Genomic DNA, 14,160 nt, shown 5'->3' with positions numbered 1-14,160 from the left:
CTTGGGGAGGTGCTGGGGGCGGGGCTCAGGGCTCAGTAGCTATCCAGTTGTGTGTCCCTGTGTTTTGGTGATGAAGTGCTGGGGCTGGAGGGTAGGTCCTGTGCCTTGCTTCCCTGGCAGGTCAACCTTACGTTTCCCAAGGACAAGGGTGGGAAGAGGGGGCTCAGCTGTGGGCGGTAAACTTGTCCGAGTTCACCTTTTCAGGTGGAGTAAGCCTTCTCTGTATTTTGGGCTGGGCTTCAGCCTGGGACTACCGAGTGGCAAAAAGCTGTATTTCCAGGTGTGAGCCACATTCTGATTCTGGTTACCAGTCACCCCTGGGGCACTGTGCCTCCATCACTCCCAGTGGCCTTTGCTGGCGGGAGGTGTCTTGTGGAGGAGAAGCCCCTAAAGGGGCCAGGACTTGAACCTGCCATGCCCTTTAAAAATCAGCACGGTAAAGTGATAGATTAGGCAGCTGAATAGGAACCAGCACAGAATAGTCTGTAATTCTGACTTTGTCCCAGTTCTCCTTTTCCGGTCCAGTGCCCATCGCTAACACTTTCACTCGCAGTTAATGTCTTGTGAAGAGTGTTGCTTGATGTTATTTTGGGTTCATTTAGCTTTGATTGAACGTGTGTTGTCAGATGGGTGTGATTACCAGGTGGCTCAGTGGGCAGAGGATAGAATTTGTATGGTGGAGGCCCTTAATTACAATCCCTAGTGCCAAAGCAGGAATGATGCTCAAACCGACCACTGTGTGGCACAGCAGCATTGTCCCTAGTGGCCATTAATATCTGTCAACAATTGGGGTCGGGAAGACAGGCCAAGGGCACCAGAAGCTTCGTGATCAATCCTGGACAAAGTCTTTTTTTTATTATTCCGTTTCGCTGCCCTTGTTTGATCGTAGTTATTGATGTCATTGGATAGGACAGAAATGGAGAGGAGGGGAAGACAAGACAGAAGAGACACCCGCAGACCTGCTTTACCACACTCCCCTGCAGGTGGGGAGCCGCGAGCTCGAACCGGCATCTTTACGCCGCTTTGCGCTTAACCCGCTGCGCTGCCGCCTGACTCCAGACTAGCGCTTCTCGCTTAACACCTGCTTTATAAAAGAACACGGACCCTGATCTTGACTGGAGGCCACGCCCGCAGGCCCCGCAGGCCCCGGGAACGAGGCGTCAGGGGAGGCGCCTCTCAGCCCGGCTCGGGGCGTGGGGCTCCGGGGCGGCAGGTGGCGCTGTTCACACCCGCGGCCGGGGCTCCCGCCTTGTGGGGTGGGCGGAGACGGCTCGAGCACGTGCGCCCGCCCCAGGGCCCTGATTAGTGCCGGCTGCGCGCCGCGTCTCAGGCTCCCATTGGCGGGGGGCCACGTCCTTTCCGCCTCCACCGTCTCTCACTGTCATTGGTGCTTTTGGGGGCGGGCGGGGCCTGTGCCCCGCATCGGGATTTTGATTGGCGATGTCGGGTGGGCGGAGCCCACGTGTGCTCAGGGGGACGGCGGCAGCGTCTCGGCCCGGGGTTTGGCTTCCCTGCCGCTCCGCGTCCGGGAGACCCGAGGTGACAGCCCGCAGTGAGTGAGCCACAGTGGAGGGGCGGGTGCGCACGCGGAAATCTGAGGGGATAGGGGGCGGAGACTGAGGATACGGCGCGAGTGCGGGGACGGATACGGGCCTGAGTGCGGGCACTGAGGATACGGGCGTGAGTGCGGGGACTGAGGGACACGGGGCGTGAGTGCGGGGACTGAGGGACACGGGGCGTGAGTGCGGGGGCTGAGGGACACGGGGCGTGAGTGCGGGGGCTGAGGGACACGGGGCGTGAGTGCGGGGGCTGAGGGACACGGGGCGTGAGTGCGGGGACTGAGGGACACGGGGCGTGAGTGCGGGGGCTGAGGGACACGGGGCGTGAGTGCGGGGGCTGAGGGACACGGGGCGTGAGTGCGGGGGCTGAGGGACACGGGCCTGAGTGCGGGGACTGAGGGACACGGGGCGTGAGTGCGGGGACTGAGGATACGGGCCTGAGTGCGGGACTGAGGGAGTGCGGGGACTGAGGGATACGGGGCGTGAGTGCGGGACTGAGGGGATAGAGGGGATACGGGCCTGAGTGCGGGGACTGAGGATACGGGCGTGAGTGCGGGACTGAGGGACACGGGGCGTGAGTGTGGGACTGAGGGACACGGGGCGTGAGTGCGGGACTGAGGGACACGGGGCGTGAGTGCGGGGACTGAGGGACGCGGGGCGTGAGTGCGGGGACTGAGGGACGCGGGGCGTGAGTGCGGGGACTGAGGGACGCGGGGCGTGAGTGCGGGGACTGAGGGGATACAGGCGTGGAGGGGGGCGGGACAGGATACTGGCGTGAGTGCGGGGACTGAAGGGATATGGGCAGGCGTGAGTGCGGGACTGAGGGGGGTGGAGACAGGACACGGGGCCTGAGGGGCCGGGTGTGTAGGGCAGGGGCGGAGGACAGCTTACTAATTAGCAACACTTTATGAGTAGTTTGATTTAATAAAGTAAAATGCAAATATTTAAAAGAAAACCTAGGGAGTCGGGCAGTAGCACAGAAAACCGCACAGGTCCTGCTGGGGATGGAAGTGGCAGAATGAGGGCGAGGCTGGTGCCTCACTGGCCAGCAAGCAGAAAGTGCCTCCAAGTGGCATAGCTGTGCTCAGGGCCTGGGGTCAGGGCGGAGGTCACACAAGCAGGGACCCTTCAAGGTATTTATTCCATCCCAGCTGTAGACCCAGGAAGGCTCTTGAGCTGGCTCCTCATGTGCACAGGGTCTCTGGTGTCCCAGGAGCTGGGTCAGTGCACAGGGCCCAGGATGGTGGGGTCTGAGTTCCTCTGACCTTTATTTGAGCACAAAATGCTCTGAATCTCCCTCCCTCTCTCTCTCAGTGCTGGTAGGTAAAAAATAACATCTTGAAAATGTTACATCCTATATTGATACCATTTTGAAAAACAGAGAGAAATCACATTGGCTTAGGTAGCTCAGTGCTAGGAAAATGGAAAGTCCATACAGCAGGAGCAGGGCTTGGGGCAGTACAAGGGGACTTGTCTCAGGTCTCCTCTTTGGCCAGGGAGCTGGAGAGTTTGCATTTGCATGCTGCACAGGAAGTCCCTCTTTTTTTCTCCAGGGGGAAAACAGGTTTGTGTATTTAGGTTTGTGTAAGTCAAGAGAGGGGAGTCACAGCAGTTGGGCCTGGGAAGGGCAGGGAATGGAACTGGGGCTCTCAGGTGTCAGCATCACTGCCCTGCATTGAGCCATGTGGCCGGCTGCCCCATTCTGGGCCTGCACCAACAGCCTGTGGGCTCATGTTGAAAGAAGCCCTTGGGGGCTGGAGAGATAGCTTAATGGTTATTATGTCCAAAGCTTTCATGCCTGAGGTTCCAAGATTTCAGGCTGAATCCACAGCTCTCCAAATAAGTCTGAGCTGAGCAGTGCTCTGCTCTCACTCTCACACACACACTTTTATTCATTTATTTTTACCAGAGCCTTGCTCAGCCCTGAGTCCTGGTGTTGCAGGAACCTCAGAGCTTCAGGTAGGAGTCTCTTTGCAGCAGCATTATGGTGTCTGCCCTGCCCATCTTCCTTTCCCTGTATCTTTCTGTATCTCTAGCTCTCATCACTAAACATAACCATGAAATACAATGTGATAAAATAGTAAGCAAATACAGAGAGCTTGGGCAGAAGTGGCCGCCCAGTAGTCATCATCTTTCTCTCTTTAGACCTATCTCTCATTACTGAAGATACTTAAAAAGTAAAGAAAAATATTGGGGGTTGGGTAGTAGTGCAGCGTGTTAAGCACATGTGGCGCAATGTGCAAGGACCAGCGTAAGGACCCCGGTTTGGGCCCCTGGCGCCCCACCTGCAGGGGAGTCACTTCATAGGAGGTAAAGCAGGTCTGCAGGTGTCTGTCTTTCTCTCCCCCTCTGTCTTCCCCTTCTCTCTCCATTTCTCTCTGTCCTATCCAGCAACAATGACATCAACAACAGTAATAACCACAACAAGGCTACAACAACAAGGGCAACAAAAGGGGGAAAAAATGGCCTCCAGGAGCAGTGGATTCATGGTGCAGACACTTCTTCTTCTAGCGTTTGCCCTTCTTCCGTAGCCAGTCAACAGCGTCAGGTTGAGCCTGATGTCAAGTTTCGAGACCTCCTTTGAATCTGGAGAGGTGGCAGTCGTTGACTATGTGGGTCATAGTCTGTCTGCAGCCGCAGGGGCAGTTCGGGTCGTCTCTGGCTCCCCAGCGATGGAACATAGCGGCGCACCGGCCATGGCTTGTTCGATAGCGATTGAGGAGGGCCCGATCATAAGGTGCTAGGTCAAAGCCGGGTTGACACTTGCAAGGGGTCTGTGATGAGGTGTTTGTTCTTTACCCCAGCTGACTGCCAGCTCTGTTTCCAAGAGTCTGTTTCCAAGGCACTGAGGCCCAGTAATAACACTGGAGGCAAAAAAAGAAAAGAGAAATATTTTAAAAGAAGTCCTTGGGCTGGGAGACAGCTTTGTTGCTAGCATCAGTCTCTCTGTATCTCTCTCCCCCCCCATAGCTAAATATAACAATACAATGAAATATTTAAAATAAGGCCTTGTGCTTAGGAACTTTCTTAGGAGTTCTGCCAAAGACTCATGCTTGTGGCTTCAAGAACATAGTTTCAGTCCCTGACACCTCCATTAGCTTGTGTTTTTCTCACTGGATCTGTGTCAGGAAAAGACAGTGAAGAAAATATTGGGAGAAATATGGCAGCAGATTGGATGTTTTCAGTGAGGTGCATTCTGCTGCGTGTCCACAAGGTGGCCACAGAGACAGAGGGTCCTGGAGCTCTGCCTTTGCTCCCTGTCTATGCCATGGGTCACCATCCCCTTCCATCTACTGCACCGCTCCAACTCCCTTACAGGAAAAAAAAAAAAAAAAAAAAAAACGATTTGAGAGGGTCGGGCAGTAGCCCAGCGGGTTAGGCACACATGGCAAAAAGCACAAGGGGCGTAAGGATCCTGGTTCGAGCCCCCGGCTCCCCACCTGCAGTGGGGTTGCTTCTCTCTCCTGTCTTCCCCTCCTCTCTCAATTTCTGTCCTATCCAACAACAATGACATTAATAACAACAATAATAATAACCACAACAATGATAAACAACCAGGGCAACAAAAGGGAGGAAAAAAATAGCTTCCAGGAGCAGTGGATTCGTAGTGCAGGCACCGAGCCCCAGCAATAGCCCTGGAGAAAAAAAAAAAGGCGATTTGAGCAGCTCTGCTGTGCTGCTGGGCTGTGAGGAACCCGCTGGAGTTCCCAGACCTCTGTGCACAAGAACCAGGGATGGAGCCCCGCTCCCAGCCTGCAGCGGGAGGAAAGGTGAGGCAGGTCTGCGGGGGTCTCTCTTTCTCTCCACGTCTCTATCTCACCCCTTCCTATCCATTTCTCGGCGCACTTTACACTCAGAAGGAGGGAACAAATAGGTTGTTGGGGGGGAGCCTCCAGCAACCCTGGATTCTTAGTGCTGGTCTGGAGAGTCAGCAATCAACCTAGTGGATCCAAACTAGAAAAGGGGGCAGGGCTAGAGACCAGGCTGGTGTTGCAAATACACTCTCAGACTCGAGGCTCTGAAGTCACAGGTTCAATGCCCCACACCACCAGAAGCAACGTTTCCTTTCATTTATTTTTGTCTCCAGGGTTATCACTAAGGCTCAGTGCCAGCACAGCGAATCCACTGCTCGAGGCTTTTTTTTCCCCCCTATTTTATTGGATAGGACAGAGAGAATTTGAGAGAGGAAAGGGGATATAAAGAGGGAGAAAGACACCTTCAGACCTGCTTCACGGCTCATGAAGTGTCCCCCTGCAGGTGGGGAGTGGGGGCTGAAACCCTGGCCCTTGTGTGGTCCTTGTGCATAGTAATGCCCATGCTTAACAGGCAGCACCACTGTCTGGCCCCCATGAATGAATGTCTCTCTCTCTTTCTCTCTCTCTCTCTCTATATATATATATATATATTTTTTTTTTGCCTCCAGGGTTATCACTGGGGCTCTGTGCCTGCACTATGAATCCACTGCTCCTGGAGGCCACTCTTCCCATTTTGTTGCCCTTGTTGTGCTTTCTGTAGTTTATTGTTGTCATAGCTGTTGCTGTTGGTGGACAGGACAGAGAGAAATGGAGAGAGGAGGGGAAGACAGAGAGGAGAGAAAGATAGACATCTGCAGACCTGCTTCACCGCGTGTGAACTGACTCCCCTGCAGGTGGGGAGCCCGGCGCTCAAATGGGGATCCTTATGCCAGTCCTTGTGCTTTGTGCCACATGTGCTTAACCCATTACGCTACTGCCCGACTCCCTATATTTTAACTTTCATTCTGGGATAGATAAAAAAGATGGCCTCTGAGCAGTTGCCTGGGACTCTGGGGACATCGAGAACATGCCGTGCTGGTTAGTGGGAACAGTCCAGTGTCCCCCCAGCAGGACCCAAAGCTGACACACTCTGACTCCCGCCCCAGGCTCAGGGCTGTCCAGCTCCCCCGCTGCCTCAGGCTTTCTCAGCTGCTCACCACCATTACCTGGGCTCCCCCACCAGGTGAACTTTATTTCAGATGGAAAGAGCTGAGGGGAAGATCTCGTGGCTCTGGAGCTTCCTCCTTCAGAGGCCGTGTCTTGCCATCGCCCAGTGGCCATCTCACCTCCACAGGTCAGAAACTAGTTCTGCGCCCTAGAGTTATGTTTGATTTCGCCTGAAATAGTCGCTTGCTTTGTCAATTCGGCATTCAAATCTTCAAAAATCTTGACAGGTAGGATGTAGGCGAGCAGGCAGATAGGTATGTGATGCTTACATACACAGATGGAGGGAATTCTTTTTTTTTTTTTAATGAGAGTGAGAGAGAGCATGTACATCACTCTGGAATTTGTGGTGCCTGGCATGGAACTTGGGTCTCCTGCTAGAGGGCCCGGCACTGTAGCCACTGTGCCACCTCCTGAGCTCCGTGGCCGTGAGGCATCCGAGCGCACGGTTTACACGGACATTGTGCAGCTCTCAGCTGGGCCTCATGGGGGAAGTGATTAAGGTTTGCAAAGACCTTCAAACGAGTGAGCTGGATAGATTTCACCTGGGGGAGAAACCCTGCAAACCAGAGGGAAAGGAGGAGAAAACAACTAAGAGACGCCGGGACGGGACCGACAGAAGACAGTGGCGGAAGAGGAGCGGCGTCTCCACAAAGGACAACACAGTAGGTGCTGTTTCCTGCATCTTTGAAATTTTTTGTAGCAAAACAGAGACGGTGAAGCTGCCGTGTGTGTGTGTGTGTGCGTGTGCGTGTGCGTGTGCGTGTGCGTGTGTGTGTGGTAGGGAGAGTGGGCTGTCAGCAGTCTCACAATGGCCTGGGCTTTCCACAGGGCAACCTTGGTCTCAGCACTTCTACCACCCAGAAAACTCAAGCCCTCTGGGTCCCCAGGACACTTGGCTGTAGTTTGCTCTTGGCTCCTCAGATGCTCCTGAATCCTTAAATGTTTCTTCTCAGAAAAGCTCTAAGATCTGTTTCTTGGCTGCACTTAAGACCCAGGTGCCAGCTGCCAGGCCGGGTAGTCAGAGAGCCGGTGCCGGGACCTGCTTCCTGCCCTGTTCCAGCCTGTCCTTCTGCCTTGGGGGCTGAAAATTAAAATCATTAATCACTGTGGTTGTGTTCACGGCAGACTTGTTGCCGAGAACTCAGGGAACAGCGGGGCTGGGATCTTCTTCACTTTTATGTTCTCTCTGCTTCCTGGTGTGTCACTCAGCCCCGTCCCCTCCTGCCACTCTCGGCAGTCTGGCTGGAGTCAAGCTGCAGAGGACAGAGGACACGCTGCAGACACTTGCAGTTTCTGCCTGAAAAAACAAAGACCTGGAGAGGTTTAATGGTTTGTAAGTTTCTCTGTGGTTTAAACAACAGGTTTCTAGGGGCCTCCCTCCTCCCTTGGTCTTTATTTAACCAGAGTTCATGAAAATAAAACACGTTGACAAAAGTAAACTGCTTCATGTTGTCAGTGCAATTCCTACAGCAGCTTGAACTGGAGACCCGGGACTCAAGGTAAGTCGCCTCCACAGGGCTACTGAGCCAGCCGCCACCTCCGAGGCCATTTGAGTCTCCTCCAGGCTGCCGGGCCTAAGGCTCAAACGTGTGAAAAAGTTTCTGGGGGTGTAGAATCCGATCCTGAGACCTGGGACATGAGAGGCGAGAGCTCTCTCAATGTTCCTATGGGGCCTCCCTCCCACCCTGCTTAGACTTTTGCCTACAAGTGTCCTGCAGGCCCCAAGAAGCAGGAAAAACACTTGTCTCCTGGGGGGATCCGATCCCGGGACCTGGGACGTGAGAGGCGGGAGCGCTGAGCATGTTTCTATTGTCCCTCCCTCCCGCCCTACGTGGATTTTTGCCTACAAGTCTCCTTCAGGCAGCAAAGCCTGACCAAGTGTGAAAAGCATCTGGGGGTCCTAAGTGTCTAGGGGATCCTGGGGGGGGCCTATCGGATCACCTCCCTACCACCTGGGGGGGTTCCTAAGTGTCTAGGGGATCCTGGGGGGGCCTATCGGACCACCTCCCTACCACCTCTCCTCCTACCTCCTACCACCTCTCCTCTTACCTCCTACCTCCCACCTACCTCTCCTCCTACCTCCTACCACCTCTCCTCTTACCTCCTACCTCCCACCTACCTCTCCTCCTACCTCCTACCACCTCTCCTCCTCCCTCCTCTCCTCCTCCCTCCTCTCCTCCTCCCTCCTCTCCTCCTCCCTCCTCTCCTCCTCTCCTACCCCACCTACCTACCTACCTCCTCCTGAGGGCCCCAACAGCGGGAAAACACTCGGGCCCCGGGGGATCCGATCCCGGGACCTGGAGCGTGAGAGGCGAGAGCGCTAGCAGTGTTCCTAACTCCCCACCCCCCACCTTAAGCGGACTTTTAACGTACTTAGCTCTCCACCAGGTCTCATCTCTAAAGCTCAGACACGTGTGAAAATGCTCAGAGCACCGGCCTCTGACTGATCCCGGGCGCTGGGGCGTGAGAGGCGAGAGGCCTCTGCGGGGCCAGTCACCCGCCTCCCGGGCTTTCCCCCCGAGTCTCCTCCAGGCTGTGGGGGGCTGAGGCCTGAAAGCTGAAAATGCTTCACACGCTGGGGTGGTGGGGTTACAAGGGGGACTGAACCCCAGACCCGGGACACGGGAAACGTGAGTTCCTGGGACTTTCCCCAAACCGACTCCGACGACTCCTCCAGCTGTGACGGCCAAGGACTGAACCCACGGCCGGGGTCCCCCACACCCACACCACCCCAAGCTTCCTGCAGGTGAACCCCGATACTGCAGCCCCTGCTTGGGGAAGGGCAGACAGGGCGAGAACTGACCAATGTGGAAACCAGAGGGGAACCCCAACCCCTGCCGGTGTCTGCAGGCCAGGGGCTGGGGCTTCACCGGGTCAGCAGCCTCGGCCGGCCCTGGGCTGTGGGGACACGGCCGCATCTGCTGACCCCAGGCCCTGGGCTGTGGGGACACGGCCGCATCTGCTGACCCCAGGCCCTGGGCTGTGGGGACACGGCCGCATCTGCTGACCCCAGGCCCTGGGCTGTGGGGACACGGCCGCATTGCTGACCCCAGGCCCTGGGCTGTGGGGACACGGCCGCATCTGCTGACCCCAGGCCCTGGGCTGTGGGGACACGGCCGCATCTGCTGACCCCAGGCCCTGGGCTGTGGGGACACGGCCGCATCTGCTGACCCCAGGCCCTGGGCTGTGGGGACACGGCCGCATTGCTGACCCCAGGCCCTGGGCTGTGGGGACACGGCCGCATCTGCTGACCCCAGGCCCTGGGCTGTGGGGACACGGCCGCATCTGCTGACCCCAGGCCCTGGGCTGTGGGGACACGGCCGCATCTGCTGACCCCAGGCCCTGGGCTGTGGGGACACGGCCGCATTGCTGACCCCAGGCCCTGGGCTGTGGGGACACGGCCGCATCTGCTGACCCCAGGCCCTGGGCTGTGGGGACACGGCCGCATCTGCTGACCCCAGGCCCTGGGCTGTGGGGACACGGCCGCATCTGCTGACCCCAGGCGGCTGCCCAGCCTTCACCCCACGGCCCCGCCCGCCCTGCCGTCTGTCTGCACCGGACAGTGACAGCGCTCAGGACAGACTGCACGGGCTGGGACCCGGGGCTGACGGGGGCTCCGGACGAAGGGAAAAGCGCGTCACAAAGGGCCACTTTTAAAGAGCTTTATTAGAGAAAGAGGCCGAGTACCATCCAGCCTGGGTCGTGGCTGGGAGCAAACTCGGCTTCACATGTGCGAGTCCCTGCTCGGCCTGCGGTGCCATCTCCTGCCGCAGGTGCTCTCAGGCCGGGGAGACAGCTCGGGGGAGGCGGCCGGGGGGGGGGCGGCCGGGGGGAGGAGGGGGGGAGGCGGCCGGGGGGAGGCGGCACCTGTGCGCCCAGCGCCTCCCGGCCGGAGCTGCTCCCCCGACCCGGGCCCACCCGGTGCTCCACCTGGAAGCCAGTCAACAACGGGACGGGGAGAGCAGCTCGGGGACTCACCGCGCTTCCGGTGTGGGGCGGCCGTAGGGCGGCGGTGGCCCCTCGCTGCTCAAGGCCGCTCCCCAGCGCAGACGGCACAGTCCTGCGTCCACACGGAGAGGCTGCAGAGCCCACAGCTGCTGCACCTGCGCACTAGCACTGGAGCGACCTTCTCGCGGTGCATCTATCCCGTGAGTCCCCATTCACTGGGGGAACTGACGGTCCTTCCTAGCCGACTGAATCCACATGGATCCCGGTCACTTTCAAAGCCAGCAACGAGCAGCTCCTGCCAGCTTCCACCCTGACCGTGGACGCCAGCGGCAGCAGCAGACTTCCGGCCACGCCCACACACGCGGGGCGTCCTCACTACGGGCCCCGCCCACCAGGGTCCGGGGTGGGCCGGCGCGACGGCTCCCGGATGACCCGCAGCACCGGGAGGCTGTGGAGCCCCCTCCCAGATCAACCACACCTGAGGCGGCCGCGGCCCTGCCAATCAACATGTCTGAACCCAGGAAAGTGACTCTGGAGACGTTCTGCATCGGTATGGCGTAAGTCCAGCCAAGGCACCAGTGGGGCCGTGCGGAGGGCCGCCTTGATGTGTGGCATAAACAGACAAACAAAATTAAGGAGGCAGCCCGGATGGAGCAACTCCACTCCTGGGGAGCGGGGCTCGAGCCTGGTCCTTGTGCTAATCTGAGAGAGGATCTCCTGTCGCCTTTTACCTGGAAGGAGCTTTGAACAGAGCAGGCGACAGAAAGGGACTGACCCCAGGGACTGGGAGAGGGAGCAAGGCAGAGCTGCAGGACCCTTGTGTGTCTATGACCCGCCCGCCCGCCAAGCCAGAGAAGCTGGGGCCTCAACCACTTCAGCCTGGCTCTGCCCAGCCAACTCTGTCTCCTGCCTCTTTCTCCCACTCCTGGGAGGAAGCTGCCAAGCACAGACCCCGTGGACGGGCTGCAGACACGCTCCCCACAGGAAGAGCCACAGGAGCCGCGCAGTGGGAGCCGGGCGCAGCCAGCAGGGGCCCTGCTGTGAAATGTCGCCGCCTTGTGGGCGCGCCGTAGAATGCACCTCAAGGGAGACTCGAGCCCAGCCCAGGGCTCCCGTGCGTCTCCAAATGCTGCCTTTTCCTCACACACCTCCAGTGAGAAACACCACCACACCGGCTCCCCACCTGCAGGGGCGTCGCTTCACAGGCGGTGAAGCAGGTCTGCAGGTGTCTCTCTCCCCCTCCTCTCTCCATTTCTCTCTGCCCTATTCAACAACGACATCAATAACGACATCAGTAACAACAATAACTAAAACAATAAAAAACAGCAAGGGCAACAAAGGGGAAAACAAATAAATATAAAAAAAATTAAAAGAAAAAAAGAAAGAAAACGGACTGGGCAGTAGCGCAGCAGGTTATGGGCACAGTGCGAGAAGCACAAGGACCGGCATAAGCATCCCGCTTCCAGCCCTGGGCTCCCCACCTGCAGGGGGAAGCTTCCAAGTGGTGAAGCCCCAAACAGTTCTGGGCCAGAGACGCCAGGGAGGGAGCAGGACATGGAGACGGGGGTCAGCCTGAGCAGGAGGTGGTCTTGCCTTTTGGCCCGTGTCCCCATATAGATGACACACAAGGGGAGGGCTGCTGGGGACAGCAGAGGCAGGTGACAGAGAGTAGGACCCTGCTCCACCATCCACGGAGCCACCCCAGTTCCCCAGGATGCTCCCACAGGGCTTGAACCCAGGGCCTCTGGTATGATGAGGTATGTCCTGCCACTGTGGTAGCTGTCTCCAGGTCCCCGACATGGCGTGTGTCAGCAGGCCTCTTGCCCGAGCCACCTTTAGCGGCAGCTTCGTGTGACCTGGTGGTCTCTACACCTGCAGTGCTGTCTCCCCCTGACTGTCTTCATTTGCCTCTGGAGGGTTAGATTTCTGGAGCAGCCTGGGGCCCAGCAGCCCAATGAGCAGGCTTCCCACGGGGGCAGTTATGTAGATGGCCAGGAAGGCCACGGTCAGCACGACCATGCCGGAGTCTTCCAGTTGCTTCTCCCCATGGGCCTAGCGGTGTCCAGGGCCACGGAGCTGATGGCAGCCTGCCAAGCAGGAGGCACAGGTGAGAAGGGGCGGTGGGGATGTGCTCCCCACTTCTCTTTGTTCACTAAGGCAGCCCTGCGCGTCTGCTTTCGCACATGCTGCCCTGCCCTGCTGTTGTTCTCGTTCCATGAACACGTTCCCTGTCATCACCCAAGCCGTGCTGAGCCAGATGCAGCTGTCTGCATAACGGAGGGCCGCGGAGGCGTCTCCAAGCACAGGGCAAGCAGGCATTGGGCCAGCTTCATTTTCTATCTCTTTCCCAGAAGAATAAAGAAGAGGAAAGCTGTCAGGGGAGGGGATGAGATATGGAGTTCTGGTGGTGGGAATTGTGTTGAGTTGTACCCCTCTTAGCCTATGATCTTTGTCAGTGTTAGCTTTTTATAAATAAAAATTTTTTTTAAATATTCTTTTTTTTTGCCTCCAAGGTTATCACTAGAGTTCAATGCCAGCACTACAAATCCACAAACCCACTACTCCTGGTGGCCATTTTTCCACTTTATTGAACAGGACAAAGAGATACTGAGAGTGGAGGGGGAAGACAGAAAAACGTACAGACCTGCTTCGACACTCGTGAAGCTTCCCCCTGCACGTGGGGAGCTGGGGCTGGAACCCTGATACTTGTGAGAATTTTTGCACTTTGTACTATGTGCACATAACCAAGTGTGTCACTGCCTGGCCCTCAAGATTCATTTCTTTTTATTAGAGTCTCTCACTGGGCAGAGCACCACTCAGCTCTGGCATATGTGGTACTGGGGGTCGAACCCAGGACTTCTGGGAACCTCAAGTGTGTCTGCTGCCCTTCCACCACACACAATCTCCCCGGCCTGGAACAATGAAATCTTGTTGGCTATCTTTAGACTGAAAATAGAAAGAACCAGGTATCACTCTGGCACATGTGCTGCTGGGGATTGAACTCAGGACCTCATGCTTGAGAGTCCTACACTTTATGTATTGTGCCACCGCCCAGACCACTCTTCATTTTCTGTTCCTTTCTTTCCTTTTTCTCTTCTTGTCCACAAGCCTGGAGCTCTGCCCAGTGAACCCTGTGCCCTGCCTCTCTCACTCCTGGGAGGAAGCTGCCAAGAACAGACCCCGAGAGCAGACTGCAAACAGCCTCCCCACAGGAACAGCCCAAGGGGGCAGCCCCGTGGGAGCCGGGCGCAGCCAGCAGGGGCCCTGCTGTGAAATGTCGCCGCCTTGTGGGCGCGCCGTAGAATGCACCTCAAGGGAGACTCGAGCCCAGCCCAGGGCTCCCGTGTGTCTCTGAGTCCATTGTCTTCATGGTCTTTTCCTCACACACATCCAGTGAGAAAAACACACAGAGAAACCCCACAACACTGCTCAGCTCAAGCTCACGATGGTGCTGGGGATTGAAACTGAGTTTTTGGCAGGGGTAGAGAGCAAAATGTTTATGGAAACAGACTCTTGTGCCGAAGTCCCAGGTTCAATCCTCCATCCCACCATACGACAGCTGAGCAGTGCTCTGGTGAAAAACAAACAAACAAACAAAAAAACTGGGTTCTTGAGCCACAAGCATGAGTCCTTGGTAGAACTCTACTCATATCTCCTAAGCCCAAGCTCTTCTTCTTTTAAGTATCTGCATT

Source organism: Erinaceus europaeus, chromosome 20, assembly GCF_950295315.1.
Source record: "Erinaceus europaeus chromosome 20, mEriEur2.1, whole genome shotgun sequence".
NCBI lineage: Eukaryota > Metazoa > Chordata > Mammalia > Eulipotyphla > Erinaceidae > Erinaceus > Erinaceus europaeus.
The sequence above is the reverse complement of the archived record's forward strand: the minus strand, read 5'-3'. Positions refer to the sequence as shown.